The 20,216-nt window shown below is 39.1% G+C and overlaps 1 protein-coding gene across 2 annotated transcripts in view; it reads right to left on the bottom strand.

Moving 5' to 3' along the window:
• The window catches only part of TENM2 (teneurin transmembrane protein 2), a 2,274,099-nt gene that overhangs the window by 966,936 nt on the left and 1,286,947 nt on the right, over positions 1–20,216 (bottom strand). For both annotated transcript variants that reach the window (XM_050962494.1, XM_050962493.1), the window contains one exon: positions 4,866–4,976. The gene's annotated coding sequence lies outside the window, so the exon portion shown is untranslated. The remainder of the gene's footprint in view (positions 1–4,865; positions 4,977–20,216) is intronic.

The following is a 20,216-nucleotide window of genomic DNA, read 5'->3' as shown; positions in this document are numbered from 1 at the left end:
GCAGTAAACCTGAAACATTTTTCCTCTAATAGTTTCTTCACCTTAATTACCCATTAGATAATCCACAGACAGAACTACAAGGATTAGTGGGTTGGTTTTTTTTTTTTTTCAATTGTGACATATAGGGCAAGATACGTTTAGTTAGATAACTCAAAGATCAAGAGCTTGGAATCTCTCTTTATACATCATTGTATGCAATGCTGTTGTGCCCATGCTGGTCCCAGGATATTAGGAAAACAAGGTGGGTGAAGTAATTAATCCCATAAAAGACATTATCTCACTCACCTTGTCTCTTTATACATCAGCCATCCTTGCACAGATAGTTTGTGCCTCACTAAAGACTAGGAAAAATACATAAATTATAAATATTTTCAGCACAGAATGTAGAAATTTTGGTGCTAGTTCTAAAAATAATCTTGGTTGAAAAAGTTAAATGCAATCTGCATTTTTTTAATCAGCATTTAACCTTGTTCCTTCTACAACGATCAGCCAAATTTGGCTAAAACTTTTCTACAATCTATTCAAATTTTCTCCATGTTGAATGCCAGTATACCTGTATGACTTCTCATTATAACCTTTATCAACTAAAATGCTAATACATTTGATTTGAAAATCTTTATATCTTTTCTATATTTTTCATTTTCCATCATGCTTAAACGCTTAGGACAACTGATTTCTAGAGTAAGTCCAGAAAGATGCTAGGAGACTTGGCTGCTCTCTTCTTTACCACCTTCGAGCTACTGTACTGGTTGAATTCTCTTAATCTTTCCTAAATCTCTGGGAGTCCTATGAAACATTTTTTAAAAAGAATTCTCTTTCTTAGCTATCCAGGTAGGACATGAGACCAGTTGGGTTTCATCCACATCCTTCAGTTCAGACTCTACCTTATTAAATGCAGTTGCAAAATGGTTTCTCCTATTCCTGCCAATTTAGTAGAGTTCAGCCAAGTCTATGAATGCACAGACTCCTATGGTCGGATGGGAAAACATTAGTTGGCAGGAGAAACACAATTCTTCTCAGTAACATCAAAACCACCAACATCAGAGAAGACTTGAGTACAAAAGTTAAGGTCCCATCCGTTTAATTTTAACACTTACAGAAATGAGTTGATTCATTCAAATATAGTTCAGGAAACCATGATTTTCAAAATATCTAATCCCTCTGGATAGCTGTCCTAATTCTAGATTGGTCTAGATTATTCACATCATGGCTCATTATAACTGCATTTTTATTCTTGTTCTTCTGCCCTGCTCTATGGATGCTGGAAAGTTGCTGTTTTATTATGGCCAATGTCATATTTATTCAGTACTCCATCAAAATAAATTTGCACTTATATTGGAAATTATTAGGAGAGGTGATTGCACGAAAAAGTGATAAATGCATGGGAGAATAATATTCAAACAACATTTGACAACTTTATAATTAACAATTTTAACTATTGCATAGAACAGAACTTTCCCTGCACCTACTGCAAAATAGTAAATGAAGAAATAGACAATGAGGAGAAGTTATATTGGTTTTGTTATTCCAGTGCTCCGAGAGCTGATAGCTTTTTAGTAGCTTCTAATTGTTGTTTTTCAGTTTAAGAGCAAAAAATAGATAAAAAAACTCAAGAATAGAAAGATTCAAAAAATCAATCGAAAGAAATGAAATAATGTCTTAAAATATGACTAACAGAAAACTTTAAAAAAAATTGTATAGTGTTTGCATTTTTGAAAGATTAATGTTAGCTATTCAGGGGATAAATGTCAAAAAAGCCAACAAAAAACAAAGTCATATGCCATGACAAAAATAAGAACAAATAATATTTTTTTAAAATCAATACTACACCTCCGTGCATCTTATACAAAGTGGAGGTAAAACACTATGATTTCAGAGTTCTCCATTCACTTCAGTGATAGAATCTTACATTCACTCTGCACAAATACAAATATTACACAAAATATACAGCAGTGGAAAAATCAAACCCTAAGTCTTCAAGTACCATGAGCATAGGGCTCCTTTTTCATGTAAAACAAATTAAAATATATATCTTACCAAATTCAATCATGGTGTAACTCAACTGACATCATTCTGTTGTAACTGTACTAAAGTCAAGTGCCTACAGGATGCTTTACTTAACGTTTAGCACAGAATAAATCAGAAAATATGAAGGTCCAACTGATTAAAAAATAAAATACATAAAAAGTAGATGGATTGTGGAATAACAAACATTGCAGACATGGCAGGGTCCAGAGAACTGAGGCTTTAGACATAAACTAAAGAGAGCCTATTCCTCTCTGACATATACTTTTGGGACCAGCCCTGACAGTAAGAACATGGAAAAGATGGTGGAATGACAACAACAAGAGACTCTGAAGAAGGTACATGGCAGTGAAAGGAAGGAAAAACAGGGCCTTCTAAAGACCTCCATTTAGATGATAAAACTGGAGCTTGAAAACTGAAACATGAGAGAATATCATGAAATTGAGAAGAAACTATGTGAACTCCTCAGGTATAAGGTTGAGACTCATCTGGAATATGTAAAGAACAAATTAAAAAACATGCTGTCCTGATTTAAGATAACAAGAGCAGGGGAGGGATGAGGGAATATGAAGTCCATGCATTTTGGCAAAAGAATTGGTGCTTAATCAGCCTGTTAGGGCAGCCACTGGAGGACTGAGTGTGAAAATAAGGCACAGATATAAAGAGATGACTTAGAAAGAAACAATATTCAGAAGTACCAACAGTGACCCAATAGAAATCAAGTAGGAAACTGGATATCTAATTGGAAGGGTTCTTGAAACTGTAGCTGAACAACAGAAGACAATGTTTTGAAATTTCCATCAGCCTTCTCAGGAAACACATACCAGGGGATGCTTAAAGCTATATTTTCCTTACACAAAATACAATGTGGAATTAAATTCAAGCATTGCTGGAGTGACTGGCAACTCCGATTGAAGAAATTCCTCAGAAACTAGGCAAACACATTCAGGCCAACATGAGGGTCAGCTGTCATTAGCAGCAACATTCTTGCAACTTAGAAGGAAATAAGCCTCTAAATGGTTTCAAGGAGCATTATCACTAGATATGGGAGCAAAGTGGAAACTGTTACTGAAAAAATCCTTATACATTTCGTAGAGGAGATCTGTGTGTATTCTATTCCTCTTGAGCATCAATGAGGGCTAACCCAGCAACATTTCCATTAAACAACCTTTGCCTATGAGCAAGGATCTCCAAGCTGGCCTGGTAGAAAAATCTCTCTTCCAGTATTTAGCTTATACCTACTTTTGGTTACTTCATATAAATGCAAGGGTGCAGAAGGTTATTAAATAGTGTGGAGCACTGAAGTCAACCTCAGCTCAAACACATTTTTTTTAGCTTTTTGTGACCCTGAGGATGACCAAATAAAAATCATGTTTAGATATGAAAGGTGACAGATGTGTTTGTAAATGTAATAAAATAATTACCACAACAATACTCAGATTTGCAAAATACCAGATTTTCTTCTCTTTAAAAAGAGTTTGTTTTACATACATATATTTAGATTACTTTCAGCTATCTTTCACATAATTTCCCTGTATTACATATATCAACTTTTATATAAACACAAATATAAATGTTGCAAATTTGGGAGCTTCAGGCAGTCAGAACAAGATGTGTCATAATTACGTAGCAGTGAGCTTAATGCTCTAATAAATTGCAGGAAAATTAAGTTATGCAGCCAGGAAATAAGAAAGAAGTTGTCAGTTCATAGTGCCAAGAAGTTGCATTGCTTGTGGGAAATGAGCCACTGTAACAAATAGAATGCTGATAAATGGCTTGATTTTTCAGTAGCATTGAACCTTTGCAGTCCACTGAGACTTCAACTGGAGTCTGGTGCTCAGCACCTCTGAAAATCAGGCCCAAAAGGTATCTAATGCCTGGTTTGAAAGATATTTATACAGTTGAAATTTAATACTAAACCAAACTAAATATTTTTAATAAAGGGACCAAATCTACCCCCTCCTTATTTAATCAAAACATGCACTGAATTCTATGGCAATTTGGCTTGAATAAGGATTGCCATATCTACCTCAGAATTAGTATACAGTAGAATTAAGAACCGTGGAAGGGTGCAGAGCTCAGAATGATTTATTTCATTTTAGATTTGTTTTAATTTTTGTAGGGGAATCATCAACTCAAGGGGTTATATTTTCTTTGTCCTCTTGAGCTGCTCCTAAAAAAGACAGCCTGCTTTTCTCTACTGGACACACTAGGGTAGTGTGCTAAAGTATATAATTATATGAATTCCCAGAGGGTATGTACAACATAATTAAATTATAGGGTGCCTTGTGAGCATTCTGGCTGGCAGTTAGAGGACCATGAAAGAACCAACAATTCACAGGATTTTTTCCCTCGTTTATCTTTCCTTTGCACAGGGCATATTATATTATATGCAGATTTATAACATTAGGAGTATGCAGTCAACTAATTGCTTTGACTGGCTAAACAATTTTTACTGCTTTAGGATTCTGAATAAATGGTCCATCTTGAACAAGGAACAATTTATTTTAACAACAACAACAACAAATTCCTAAAACCCCTGTTTGATACAGGTCTTTCTTTCAGGATAGGCAATTCAAACAAAAGCAAAATCCAGGCAGGTAGAGAAAGGGCAGGCTTCTCTTTGTAAAGTATTCTGAAGTGGTTCAATTGGGCTGGAAGAGATTGAAGCAGATTTCTGTAAAGGAAAATGCTAGGACAAATTGCTTTTCTCCACAAAAAGCACTTTTCTGCAGAGATCTGGAAAGGCATTTTTAAAGCCTGCATGGAAGCACTTTGGTCAGCAATACAAACACAACCTGAATCAGAACACATAAAATTGTAACTCTGATTTCACTCACCAAGGTGGTGGACCTCCAACACGTTATTCAACAGGCTTTGTAGGTGATGTCCACTCCACACAAAGTGACAGAGAGCTCCAGATTTGTTTAGCAATAAAAAGCAAGAAGTAACTGTCAGGAAGAAAGAAAAATGTATAAAGTTCAGAGAAAAATCACAAAATACCATAAATATAGATTTTAAAAAATCCAGTACCCATAGCTTTTACAATCTGTTCCCCAACCAAAGAAAGAGAGATTTCCCATCCCTTCAGATCAGGTTTCTGCAATGAAATGTTAGATAGTTTAGGCCAGTGGATATCCTTTTGCTGCCCAGAACTACTAGGCAAAGATACCAATCACTGGTGTCTAAGATTTTTTTTCTTACCCTGCACGCCTGCCTCTATAAAGAAGACTCCTACATTTTCTTCAGTTGGATTTTTCATTACCCTGAAAGCACAATTTGGGGGCTGGGGTGGGGAAACGAGTCATTTGGGCACAGCCATAACCAGGGCCGGCTCCAAGCACCAGCTTAGCAAGCAGGTTCTTGGGGCAGCCTCTCCAGAAAGGGGTGGCAAATTCAGATATTCAGCGGCAATTCAGAGGAGGGTCCGTTGGTCCCGCTCGGAGCAAAGGACCTCCCGCTGAATTGCCGCAGATGGCGATCGCAGCTTGGGGTGGCAAAGCCCCTGGAGCCAGCCCTGGCCATAACAGGTTTCTGCCTATCTGGACAACAGATTGCTCTCTTACAAGACTGATCAGAAGATGAAATGAAGAAAACACAGGAGCCAACCTGCAGTGGGAATACAGATGCTCATTAAGAAGAAAACAACTGGAAGCCAGTGATTGGTCATTCTGCCTAACGAGTTTAAACAGCAGAAGCCCAATGTCCAAAGAGTCTCAAATCAGTAAGGGCAGGAAAAAAAACCACAAAAAAACTACCATGGTAGGTTGCCCCACTGAAGTCCATGGCAAAACTCCTATTGGTTTAGTTGGGTCCAGGATTTCAGCTCATTTCTCTAAAGGAGTATTGTAACACAGGTACATATATTATCATTATATATAAAAGACATAGTTTTTTTCAATTGTTATGACTGCAGTCAAAAATCAATGCTACATTAACATTCTGTATAGTTAATGGATTAAGCTGACAATATTACTTTTAATGAAACAAATGAAATTTGCTGCTGGTTAAAACAAAAGCTTTCTGATGTACCAGTGTCATAAACAGATAAGTAGGAGTTAATAGAACAGAAGTACTTCATCACTCTTTTGCCTGTAAAGGGTTAACAAGTTGAGTGAGCCTGGCTGTCACCTGACCAGAGGACCAATCAGGGGACAGGATACTTTCAAATCTTGAAGGAGGGAAGTTTTTGTGTGTGCTGTTAGTGTTTGGTGGTTGTTCACTCTGGGGGCTCAAAGGGACCAGATGTGCAACCAGGTTTCTCTCCAATCTCTCCAGTACAGGCTCTTATAAGTTCAAAATAGTGAGTACTAGGTAGATAAAGTGAGTTAGGCTTATGGTTGTTTTCTTTATTTGCAAATGTGTATTTGACTGGGAGGAGTTCAAATGTGTATTTGGCTGGAAGGAGTTCAAATTGGTATTTTGCTGAAAAGATTTTAATTTGTACTTGTATACTTAGGCTGGGAGGGTATTCCCAGTGTCTATAGCTGAAAGACCCTGTACCTATTCCATTTTAAATTTACAAAGATAATTTTTACTGTTTTTTCTTTCTTTAATTAAAAGTTTCTTGTTTAAGAACCTGATTGTTTTTTTTTATTCTGGTGTGAGACCCCAGGGGACGGGGTCTGGATTCACCAGGGAATTGGTGGGGAGAAAGGAGGGAAGGGGAAGAGAGAGGCTAATTTCTCTCTGTGTTAGGATTACTTTCTCTCTCAAGGAGAGTCTGGGGGGGGAACAGAAGGAGGGGGAAAGGTGAATTTTCCTCTCTGTTTTAAGATTCAAGGAGTTTGAACTGCAGTAATCTTCCAGGGTAACCCAGGGAGGGGAAGCCTGGGAGAGGCAACAGTGAGGGAAAGAGTTTACTTTCCTTGTGTTAAGATCCAGAGGGACTGGGTCTTGGGGGTCTCCGGGCAAGGTTTTGGGGGACCAGAGTGTACCAGGCACTGGAATTCCTGTTGGTGGCAGCACTACAGGTACTAAGCTGGTAATTAAGCTTAGAGGAATTCATGCTGGTACCCCATCTTTTGGACGCTAAGGTTCAGAGTGGGGAATTATACCATGACAACCAGGCACTCCTGAACAGGATCTCAATGGAAGTGTACAGACACAATTGTATTTTAGCTCTATTGCTCTCCATTAAGTATCAAATGATTACAGAAGGCTTAGAGAGCAAACTATGGTTATAAATTAATCCTACACAGAATTTTGGAAGGTTTTAAGGTGCACTAATTACATGATCACACCAAAGGATATTCTCAGAATGAGTATCACTGAAGCTATATTGGCCCCAGAGTATTAGAGAGACAAGGTGGGGGAGACAATAGCTTTTATTGGTCCAATACAAGATATCATTTCACCCACCTTGTCATTGTAAGAATGAATCTAATTCAGATGTGATATAAATGGTGGTTTAATTTGGTGTGAGCCTAAGTAGGTCTGAATAGGTATAACTTCCACGCTGAGAGGGTGAAAGGGAAGTTTGTAACAAGAGTGAACAACAGGTGGGTGTAAGAATACGGATGAATAAGCAGGTGATCTCAACGCCTGCTTTCTCTTATATTTTGTATATCATCCTGTTCAGTGCGATTCTGCTTATCCTTCATTCCTACTCCGCCTGTGTAAGTTACACTTAGTTTGCACATCCAGTGAATGGCAAATCAGTGTCAATAATATCACTTACACTCACTTTCCAACCTTCTTACACCACACTTGTGGGCACACCACCTTTAGGCCACTGCTGAATTTGGAAAACAGATGGCCATAGCAACTGCATCTGGTTATATCAATTATGAATTGGGATTGATATATCTATTGAGAACAAACAAAAACAACTTACTTAGGGCTAAATTCTGTCTTAAACTTGATTGGTCTGCAAGTTGGATGGTGGGATGTGCATACTGCTCAAGAAAGACAAGTCTCTCCCTTAGCTCTTATGCACTAGCTCTTCAAACTCATCTTCAAGATTGTAGGGAAATGTCCAACCATCCTCCCAGCCAGGGGGGAGTATTATGCCTTCATGAGCCAGTGATAGCCAGAGTATTCTGTGTTACTGCTCAGAATACCAGCAAAGTGCCCTGCACAGCATGCTCCTGCATCCACCACAAAGAAACTTGCCTTCTCCAGGACAGGACTCCTGCTGGCCAGTTTGCCTCCTTCCCTTGCTACGCTAAGCTGAACCGAGAGTTAGCCCTTAGAAAGGAGTTGCAAGTTCTGGCTATTGGTCATTTACATTTGCATTGGAAACATTGCACTAATCATCTATTACACATTTCATTAAAATGCTTATTACAGTTGACACGTTCAATCTTTCATCATATAACAATTTGTAAAAAAAAGACATTGCATGCCTTCATGAAAGATTAAACAGACATGATAAACTTTAAAATTAGTCAACTTAAAAGTTAAAAAAAAACTTTCAGATTTAAAAAATTTATTAAAGTAAATACTTGAAATGAAATATACACTGGTTGAGAGGGAAGGTACTGTACATCTGGGGTCAGGCTTGGGTTACGGGAGCTTACAGATACCATTTGCAAAGATGAAAAAATACATACATATCGCATAACTGGCATAGACCCAGATTGGGGTGTAAGGGTTTTTTTAAAGTGTCAGTGAATAAGTGGGCTTGGGTTCGCCCCCCATGGAATGAATAAGGGGTCCAAGTCAGTATCGGTGGAGCGGATAGGTACATGAGTGGGGTGCGTCCCTTGGTCCCTCAGGGAAGGAAGTGGGTTATTTCCCTGGTTGGCTTTCTCAATTACTCAGTGTGGTATTGGCAGTGTCTGGTGATGTGTTCGATATAAATGTCTCTGGACCACCTGATGGCGCCGGACACCATAAGCTGTCTCATGAGCCGGGCGTAGCATCGACCGATCCCACATGCTCTCAGAACCGGCTCGTTGCGGGGGTCCCATGAGCCAAGGGCTCCCTTCTACATCTGCCCTGAGCCTCAGAGGAAGTTTTTGTGGTCTTACAACTGTTTTCCTTCTCTTCACTACTGCCCTCTAGTTAATATGGGAAAGACCCATACAAACCAAAGAGGACTGATTATGACCAATTATACTGGGGAAACAGTTAAGATGATTACACATAGTAAACAAATTGGAAAAAAAAAAGAGAACACGACTTGTTTTCCCTATCATCTTTTCATCATAGTTATCACAAGGGGTTACTTGTTACCATAACAGGTTAAAAAATAATAATCAGAACTGTTACTTTTAAGTTCAAAATGCCTCACTAAATTTCAACACACAATTTTATTTTTACATGTTTTTGTTTTTTCTTAAAGGAGGTTTAAGAAATACCTACCCTCAAGTGGTCTTTAAAAACAAACAAAACCACCTTCTAAAAATGTTGGTTTTAAAGATTAGTTAAATCACAGAGGAAAACTTAAACAACTAATTCTAGAATGCTTAAAAATGAATTTTTCGATGGGAAATTTTTTACACTAGTTTAACAGTAATATAAACTATTATATCTGAGGCATTGTGTTTCTTCAATTAGGATAACTTTATCATGGATCTGTAGCTGATGTTAAGTATTTTTCAAACCTTTAGACGAGATCACTTTTATTGTTTCTTTTCATTTATCAAGTACTTAATGACAAATGATGAATGAATATCTTCGAAGTAGTAAGAGAAATAGTGGAAAACCTTTCAAGTAAATGGGAAAACATCCGTTTGGTTTAGAGCCATATTACATATTTACGCTAAGGTCATTTTCACAATTCAAATGTTTGATACAGTTGTGAAAACAACAAATGATAATTAAACAAGTTTGAATTAAAAAATAAAATAAAAGAACATTGCCTTGATATATATCATAATGCCAAAAAAAGTTCCCAGGGAGAGGTTTAGATTTAAAAGTTTTTGACCACAGCTTTACTGAAGTCAACATCAAATGCAAAGTTACCCAGAACCTCTTGCTTTCTGCAATAATCCCATCAAAGGGGCAGAACTAATATTCAATAGCTGAATTTACCAGGATGCATCAGAGGAAGGAAATAAAGGCAGTACAACTCAAAGGAGCAATTATTTCCTACCCTGGAATACCACAATTGTAAAATTCCAGTTCAAGTGAAAAACAAGCCACTTTGGTGGCTTGATGAAGCAATCTCCCTTAGCATCATTGCCATGATGGCAAAGAAAGTGTGAACCATATTGTAGCTGAAAACCTGTCGCATTGATTTTTCCCCCCTATTTATTTACTACTGAGTCTTCATTTTAATAGAGGATAGGCAGACTGAGCACCTGCTCAAGATACGGGACACTCTCAAGCAGAACAGGCATCAGCTGTGCCCATCTTTCAGAGAAATTAATCCATCAAAGGATGGACAAGGCTTTAAAGCCTGTAGATTTAGAAGCTGCCATTTTCAGGTCCCTGTACAAGGAGGGGTATGATCAGAAATGTTTGAGCCATCAAGTGCTAGAACACATCAGGTGATTAAATTAAAGAATACAAGGCTGTTCTGAGGATTCTCAGAAGTATCAGAAAATTTTAGCTTGAGCAAACGTCTAGCACAGGAATCAGCAACCTTTGGCACATGGCTCGCCAAGGTAAAGACTGGCAGGCCGGACAGGTTTGTTTACCTGCTGGATCCGCAGGTTCAGCTGATCATGGCTCCCCCTGGCCGCTCCAGGCCAATGGGGCTGCAGGAAGCGGCAGCCAGCATATCCCTCGGCGCGTACCGCAGCCTCCTTTGGTCTGGGACGGTAAACCGCGGCCAGTGGGAACCGCGATCGGCCGAACTTGCAGACGCGGCAGGTAAACAAATCTGCCCAGCCTGCCAGGGTGCTTATCCTGGCAGGCCACGTGCCAAAGGTTGCCGTTCCATGGTCTAGCAGATTGAAGACTAGCTAGGTTCTGTCTCACTGTCATAGACAGTAAGAGACAACTAAGGGAGGTACCAGCTGCCCCACCTTTTGTGTCCTGATGTGAGACAATGTGACGGCTAAGCTCGCATGTGCAGCCCCAATGGACATTGCATGCCAAAAAATCTGGCCTCATGTGCAGTACATGCACATTCTTAGTAGAATCTATACTGCCATATATTCAAATAAAGGCATTTCCCAACTTTTTTGAGTTCTTGGTTTTGTAACCTTAAGAGTGTTCTTTCAATGTAGTTTCTGTAGTTAATGACGTTTTTGTCTATAAAATCTGATTTGATACACTATTTACCAAAAAAAAAGCCCAGTATATTAAAATCAGCTCTCTCAGAAACAAAGCCTTATTTGAACGTTACAAACTTTACACTAAATATATCAAATTATATACTTAAGCAATCCATATCAATTATTGCTGCATAAAATATAAACATTTCAAGGAAAAGATGAAGCAATAATTATATTTATTAAAAATGTTAATAAATGAAAGTGATATGGACAAAACTATAAAATCGCAGACAATGGTGGTAAAACTTCCAAGACACTTTCATCCTCAACCAATCATCACTTCACTTAATGGAAATTAAGTTTATGAACTTTGGACTGAACTTAAAAGACATTATGAACTATTTTTTTCCTTTTAGCTGGCAAAAGATATGAGAGTGTTAGAGTGGGAGATTAGTGAATGTAAATTATATAGACTTTTTTGCTAATGAATAATAATAATAAGATTTTTACAGCCATAAAGATCTGAAAGCAAGTTCTTGGCTATACTGTAGCAGTGCAACAAAAAACAAAATTAAAGAAAAAAATATCAAGCTCAAGATGAATGGATTTCTCCAGAACATAAGCAAATCCTTTACGTATTTCAGATTTACTTATAAAGCTTTTTAAAGTTTTCCTTTTTCCTTTTCAATATTATGGATAACTATTTGAATCTGTTAAAATGGAATTATAAGCAGGGCCAATTTTTCAAACCTTTCTGACATAAACAGTCCCACTGGAGTTTTGGTGTGCAGTATCAAGAGAGGTTGCAATATGAGGAAAATCTTGTCCTCTTTCCCCATGAACGTAAAAACCAATGACAGAAACCTAACGGTGACTTTGAGGAAGTTCTGAGAAAGGCAACAAAAACTGAGTAGGTGTTTTGAGGTAATGACTGAATTATGAAGAACTTCATGAGCCACAGACCACTGAATTCAGTGGACAGATTCCTAATGACTTCAATGAATTATAATCAGGACCTGAAATAACTAAAGGTATTATGGAGTGGCACCATTGTTGCACCATAGTTAAGGTTCAGCATAAAGCGTTTTACAAAGTGTTCAAAAATCCACATGCACATACAGATTTGCGTGAAAATCACTCTGCCAACAAAGGGCACAGATGGAGCTTGTAGTGCAAATTTGAGGTCATTCTGTCTAAAGATTCCCAGGAAACACATCCCCCTATTTCCCTCCTCCCACAAGGTAACGGACATGCTTTTAAAAGTCTCTAGTTTTGTTGGGGATAGGGTTGCCAACCCTCCAGGATTGGCCTGTATTAATCTTCAATTAAAGATTATGGCATGCGATTAAATCTGCAGGAATACATCCAACCAAAATTGGCAACCCTAGTTGGGGAAGAAGCGGGAGTTGCTGGGAAACTGTTTTGGTTTTTGTACAGACCTGGTGGAAAATATATTGGCCTGATCCGCCTAAAATGTATATTGAACAGAGAACTAACTGTCCAATCTTTCCCACCTCCTTTCTAATCCTTCTCCCACACCACATTGGGAGACTAAGGTAGATTTGATCTGATAGCTCCTGACCCTATCTTGTCACTCAATGATGGATCTCTTGCTGTTGTAACTCAATTTCCACTATAAGTTTGCTTTTTCCACTCCGATTTTGGCATAAACCGGTATGTATCAGGCCTTGTATCTATAATTTGAGCAGGATACAGTATTATTTATTGGAAAAACATTATACCAATTTACTGCAAGTTTTCAGTGTTTAAGCACACTCGGGTCAGTATGGCACACATTTATTCCAGATTGCAGCTGCCGCATCTACTGCTATGTGGGATTTTAGGGATGAAGGCACCTAGGGGATTGTGATCCAAAGACATCCTTTCCTACGCAGGGATTTCAGATGCAGAGCTTGCCTATGAACATCTCACTAACTCTGTTTTGCCTATTCATTTAGTACAATCACTTGTTCCATATGCAGCACCAAAAAGCCTGCTCAGTGTGTAGCTCCAAGACCATAGTATTATGTACTGGGTTGTGAGGTTAGTGACTGAATAAAAACAGGGCACATATCTGGGTTTTGAACTGTACCTCATTTGGCAAAGGCTGAGTTTGTTTGTTTGTTTGTTTTTGCATGCCAGTATCACTTCTTACTGTTCTGCATTAGGCAAAGCTTAATAGCATACAGTTTTCAGATATTTTAAGAGTTATATATCATAAATGCATATGGCCTTTACAAAACACAGAAAATAGTCAACAGCTGTATAGCTCAAATTGCTTAAGGAGTTAACCCAAAGTGCCTGTTGATTTCACTGAGCTTTGGATCAGGCCCTAAATGAGGATAAGTATCTTTAACTTTAGATTCTCACACCTACTCAGAATAGTTCACATACTCATACATAGGCCTGGGCAGAAGTGCAACCAATGAGGACACCAACACTGCTCCCTTTGACAAGGTAGCCTTCATTAACTTAAAGGAGTCATAGATAGGAAGTCCAGGCATTTCCAAAGGTCAGAGTTGCCTAAAAGCAATTATACTCTAAATTTCAGGGTATAGAAAAATGGTCTTTTGATAAACACATTTTATACCACCTTATTCCAGAAAAGAATTGCATGGGCCAGATTCAGATACTGCAGCTGCTGGTAAGACAACCATGTGCTAGGGTAAATATCCAATTTTCAAGTGCACATTGTGCATTTGTTCACTAAGCTTTAAAATGTACAACTGTCTGCATGCTATTACATTCACCTGCATTTGAAAATCTGACCTAATGTGCGATGATTATAAGTTTTCTAAATAATTTATACAGAATTATTCTATTTCTGAAGAATCCTTAGAATAAAATGCTGGTGACAGACTGTCATCAGCATTTTAGTCTCATAGATCTATGCTCAAGGCTCTGATATTTGCACCATTTGCTCTTATCAGAAATGCAAATGTTCACATGTAGGCTATTATAATTATGTAGAAACTATACTTGTTAAAATGGTAATGTTTGTTCTGTGATATTCTATAATATTTGCTCCTTAGTGTGCAGTACTTAAATGTAAATGAATTACTTTCTAGGTATATAACTGTATTTAACAAACTATATTGTCATTTGTTGTGTTGCATTTGTGTCATGCATAATAAGTATTAGCTTACTATTTTTATTTTATAAAACCAAAATTACTCAGAGTTCAATTCATTATCTTCTCGCAATCTTTATATGCAGTCCTCAAATATCTGTTTTTGAAACAGAACTCTACAATTAATTCATTTATTAAAGGCAAGATTGTCAGGAGCCTGCAACAGGGAATAAAGAGATGCTAGGTATCTCCTTCCTACTCTGTGCCAGGTAGCCACATTAGTTATCAGCACAGCTGGGGGGAGAGAACACAGTGCAGGGCTGCTACTCCCTCTCTGGGAGAGAGGGGAGCTGGAAGAGGAAGAGATGGGCTCAGGAGTAGAAAGAGCCCTGGCTGGCTAGTGAGGTAGAATCAGTAATCTGCCACTGGTAGAGCCAGACGAGTAGACAATGACTTGACTCTTGCCACAAAGGAGAACTGGGATAACACCGTGACTCTCAGGGTATATCTACACTGTAATTCAAAACCTTCGACTGGCCGATGCCAGCTGACTCAGACTCACAGGACTGGGATAAGGGGCTGTTTAATTGCGGTGTAGACATTCAGTTTCTGGCTGCAGCCCAAGCTCCGGGACACTTCCACCTCACAGGGTCCTAGACCACAAGCTGCAGCCAAAGCCTGAACAAATACATTGCAATTAAGCAGCCCCTTAGCTTGAGTCCCATGAGCCTGAGTCAGCAGGCATAGGCCAATCAAGGATTTTTAATTGCAGCGTAGATAAAACCTCTGATAACTCTCAACAGCATGCTACTCCTTAGACAGGGAAGATTACTAACTAACTCTCTTTGTATCATGACCAGTGGAACTAGAATCAGAGTGCCAATGTTCCCCAGAAGGACTGTAATGGATAGGTCACCAGTGATACAGGGAACGCGGGAGTTAGGCTAGGAGCAATTCAGCCACATGGACAGAGCAGTTTCATTTCTTCAGCTTAAACTGCATTTAGCTTCACACTTTGTGAATGAAACAGTCTTGACCTAAATAATTAATATAATTTGTGTTTTTATATGAAAGAATTTGTTATCGTTGCTGTTTTCCTTACTAGCAATGAAGGCACATTTTAATATATTTTATCTGAGGGGTAACACACTAAAAGCCAATACCAAGAGCACATTGTTCAGTTCCTTAATTTGTAAATGGAAAGGTGGCTCTGCATTCAATAGGAAGGCTAAAAATGGTATCCAGCTGTTCACTGTGGGAAGCAGCATTTAAATATCCTGTAATATAATTTGTTATATTAATATACATCAGGCTTCGTTCTTCCAACTCACACCAGTTTTACACCAGAGGCAATTTTTTTTATTTCAAGGCAGCTACTCCTGATTTTCATCAGTTTAAGTGAGAAGAGATTGAGGCCCATAATAACATAATAAAATTTGTCATCTACTGTTAACTGCATTCATGGCAGATATAATCATATGTTAGTACTGTATTACAAGGTAACAGTTTCTCTGCAAATTTGAAAGGGAAACAGAGCATTATTTGGTTACATGTCAATATGTCATTTACACAATCATTCAAAAAAAATCTATTAAGTTGGCATGTTCTCTAAGCTCAATTTCTTTTTAATTGAAATAAGAAATCCACGTCATGATTAAAAAATAAATTGATAAAAAAAATCAGAAGTACCTGTACTATTTCAGAAGAAGTGTTTAAAGGCAGACTTCGGTGGATATTATTATGCTCAATTTTAACTAACTGAAAGGTCACTACAAAAGAGCAGTTCCTTTCAGCAAATTATACCTTAAATCCCATTTAGACTAGAGCTTTTCCTTTCAATCCCATATTCTACAGAGGTCTGAAGGATCATAGCTGTAGTTGTTCATTTTGTAGAAGACAACTTCAATAAAGGACTCAATTAGAGTGTGAACAAATAAGTGCCACTTGCCTACTTCAATGTCATCAGCATTTTCTCCTGAAATATTCCATTTTTAAGCAAAGATATGCAATTTAAGTGTATTTAGAGTTTAGCTTTTGGCACCCCTCTTATTTTCAAGTTCAAGTGCCATCTGCTGGCCCCATGGCTCAGCCATAATGATACAGATGTCTCTTTTTCTCTGTACAATATACTCTCTTCCGTATTTTATTAAACAATATGAAAGTTAGTTACAATAGGGCACAGGGTACCCTTTCAGGAAATCAGAATTCTACAAAGAAATTTAATACTTTTTTTTTATTTCAAAACCATAATTATCCTTCCCCTAAATCTTGTGTCTTAAAAGAAAAACTTGAATGCTTGAAGGAAACATGATTTATTCTCCAGGACAATAGCTTTGCGATAACTCTAACATAGAGTCTATATGCCTCGTATCCTTAATTTATTATTATTTATTTATGGTACTGTTAATGAAGTACTATCTTCCAAATAGTCAAGAAAATACGGTATCTGCTCTGAGAAGCTCATAACTTGAAGACAGACAGATATGGAGTTAGGGGTTAGTGAAAGGGAAGTGACAAACAGGAATTTACTATATAAAGCAGCTGAATTCATGCTAAACAAAATGGCAGAAATGGGTCTTTAAGACAGATTTAAACATGGACAGAGTAGCGGCTTTGCGTATGAGCTCAGGGAAGTGATTCTATGGATAGGGGAGAATATGGTATTGTAGTGGGGCAGACTGCCCCACTCCCTGGGAGGATGGGCTGTGGCAGGCCAGGGAGCCTGCACAGCCCGGGAGCCAATCAGAAAAGGGCTTATGGGGAGCCAATCAGGGCCAGGCTCACCCATATATAAAGGCTGCCCAGAGCAGAAGTGGTCAGTCTGTCCCAGGTCTTTGACAGGGGAAGGTCAGTCTCCAAGGGAGAGACTAGCACAGTGGACAGTGCAGTGCTGGGCAGGCTCAGGGAGGCTAGAAGGCTCTAGCCCACAGCTGCCAGACTGCAGGCCCTGAAGGGAAGGGCCTAGCGGATGCAAGGGGGCGTAGGGGAAGCGGCCCAGGGAAACAGAAAGAGGAGGGGAAAGAAAGAGGACAGCGAGGCTGACACCAGAGGGTACCTGGGCCGGGACCCAGAGTAGAGGGTAGGCCTGGGTCCCCCCGTTCCTCCTTGCAGCACACCCAGCCATTGGCCGTAGAGAGCGGCCATTATAGACTACACCCGAACCCTGACGAGGGATTAGACATTGGGGTGTGTGGTTGCACATGGTGGCTGGAGTGGAGAACTGCTGATCACCAATCCTCGGAAGGGGGTCCAGATGGACTAAGGAACACTGCCGGAGGGCAGTGGCCTCGAAGAGAACGCCACCGACCAGGGAGGAACGCGGGCAGCAGAGGGCAGAACAACGGACGGGACACCACCAGGAGGAATTGAGCTAATTCCTGGAGTCACCAGCAGGAGGCACCATGGGTGGTGAGTCCTAACCATTTACAGGTATAAAAGATGACAATTGGTAGACATGGATGGGAACACCAGCAGAGCAGAGGACAGGTGGGGGTGGAGCTTGAAACTTCACAAGGGAATGTAAGTGGGAATCAGCAGAGTTATACAGCATATGGATGATGGGGACAAGAAATGCAATTCCAGAATTGGAATTGGTATAAGGATTTTTGAAGAGGGGAGTGACAAGGAAAAAGCCTTTAGCAGCTGTATTTTGCATCAGCTGAAAGGAGAGCAGAGGTCAGATATGAGGATATTGCAATAGTCAAAGAACATAGAGTGGTCCTGACCATTACATTTGTATGTGGGAATAGAAAAGGGGGAAAAAAGACCTAGGAGAGATTGAGAGGAAAGAAAACAGCAGTATTTGTACATGGCCTGGGCAGGAGGGGCAAAAGAGAGAGAAGAATAGACAATAACCCCTAAAATGTGGGTCTAATAAATGGGAAGGATGGTGTTGTTGTTGACAGCAATGGAGAAAAAGACAAGTGGGCAATATTTGGGAAGGAAGATAAACTGAATTTTGACAAACCAAAATAATTTAAGCTGACGATAAGACATCCAACAGAGATGGCAGGTAGGCCAAACATGCAGGAGTGGGGATGGGGGCAGGTCAGTGTGTTAGAGAGCAATTTTCAAACCATCTTCACATAGTCCCTTTTAGAAGCCATATCTGCAAATAATATAAATCAGAGATGGGCTGTAGAGTAAGATGAGCAAAGAAAGAGGCACACAGAGTCACCACAAAAGGCCTGTGAAGTGAAAAAAAAATGAATGCAAGTCACGTTACAAAACAGCAGACATGGGCTTTCTTTGCATGTTGTCCTTATTTTTCTTCATCATATAGAACATACCAACAAAATATTTTATCTGGGAAAAGCTGATCTTGTTAGACATAAGGTAAAGATTGTAGGCAATTTATTATAGTGGGACACATGCTAACTCTAGACAGCACTTCCTAGGGCTCTGAGCTCAGAGGTTCCTCCAGATTATCCCACTGGTTGGTGGTAAGGGAGGTTGACCACAATGAAACTGGCAAAACTTCTTCTACCTCCTAAGCCTGCAGATCTAGGAACACTCTCAAATGGAAGAGCCACACTTCCCTTGGCTCCCCTCAACCACATATCACCATGATTCCTCAGAAGTTTTGTTGCATTCACTGCAGGTGGTTTGGAGCAAGAGGGGTTACAGCCACAGAATATTCCGGTTGGTTGAAGCAGCAATAGCATCTGAATGGATTTTTGCTTGGACACATGTGAACCACACCATACAGAATATTGGTCCCCACCTCCTCTTCCTTCTCACCACCATGCCCTGCCATCCTGGAACTGGGAGCATTACTATGGGGCTAGAGAAGAGAATGCAGTGGTGCCACTGTTTCTTTCCGTATACAGGTCAGGGGACCAAACAGCCACATTGCTATCTTTGTTGCCACCTGGCAGAAGATAGAATATGGGCCACCAATAGAACTAAGGCTGTGGTAGGGCCACCAGTAATGACATGAAATAACACATGAAAACTAGAAATTGATCATATACTTGCCCCTTGCTGCTATCTTACTATTTACATGAGCAACATTTGTACCACAAAATAAATCTGAGGCCATCTTTTAAAACAAATGTGAGGAGTTCAAGTCTCAAGCTGCCAACTGAATGGGTGTCGTGAAAGGGTACTTTGAGTCTGAAGGTCTGTATATGTGCACCTTGATGCCTGCAATTGTTTTTCTCATTGAAAGAAACTGAATAATTTTCTTTAAAAAATAACTGCAAAATGGCATAATGGATATTTTTCGGACTTTAAAAAACAAGAAAAATGTTAAACAGAGAGAGAGAATATGAATTGGTTTTCATGGTTCAGACCAGAACTGCAAGCCAAGAACTCCTAATTTATAATCGCATCTTTGATACTTATCACTAGTATAGTGCTCTTCCTTCCCAAAAGCTTTATCACCATTAACCTTTTTTGCCTCAAACTCCTCATCTGTAAAATGGGAATAAAAAATTATTGTACTGGGACTGATGAAAGGATTAATTAGTTAAACTGTAAAGCCCTTTACAGACATTATGAGCTCTAAGTATTATTATGGGCTAAAATGAAAATGTAAAGCTGAAAAGGCTGTTGCTGACTGAATAATCAAAGAATGAAACTATGCAGATCATTCACCAATGGCAAAGGAGAAGGGGAGCAGCTGTTCTCATGTACAAGGCATTTTCTTCGCATAGCAGCACAGGTCTCTAACAGGGTTAAATTAGTAGAAACTGAAAATGTCTGATACAGGGACTTGACAAGATATATACCCATGAGGGAGAAATCAAGCAATCAAAAAAGAGCCAATCTTTAATTTAACTCCTCTCCTGAGTTGCTAATAAAATATAGATAGATAGATAAAATTTTCAAAAGCACCTAAGTGACTTGAGAACCTAAGTCTCATTTTCAAAAGTGAATGAGGGCCAAATTTCCAATTAAGAATATATTAAACATATAACGCCCAAGACCCATTTACAAAGTGATTTGGGCACACAGGACCATAAACATGCAGATAGCATCCTAGTTGGATTTTCAAAAGCATCCAAGCA

This window comes from Gopherus flavomarginatus, chromosome 7, assembly GCF_025201925.1.
Source record: "Gopherus flavomarginatus isolate rGopFla2 chromosome 7, rGopFla2.mat.asm, whole genome shotgun sequence".
In the NCBI taxonomy this organism is placed as follows: Eukaryota; Metazoa; Chordata; order Testudines; family Testudinidae; genus Gopherus; species Gopherus flavomarginatus.
Note: the sequence above shows the minus strand (reverse complement) of the source record. Positions and strands in the feature narration are given on the sequence as shown.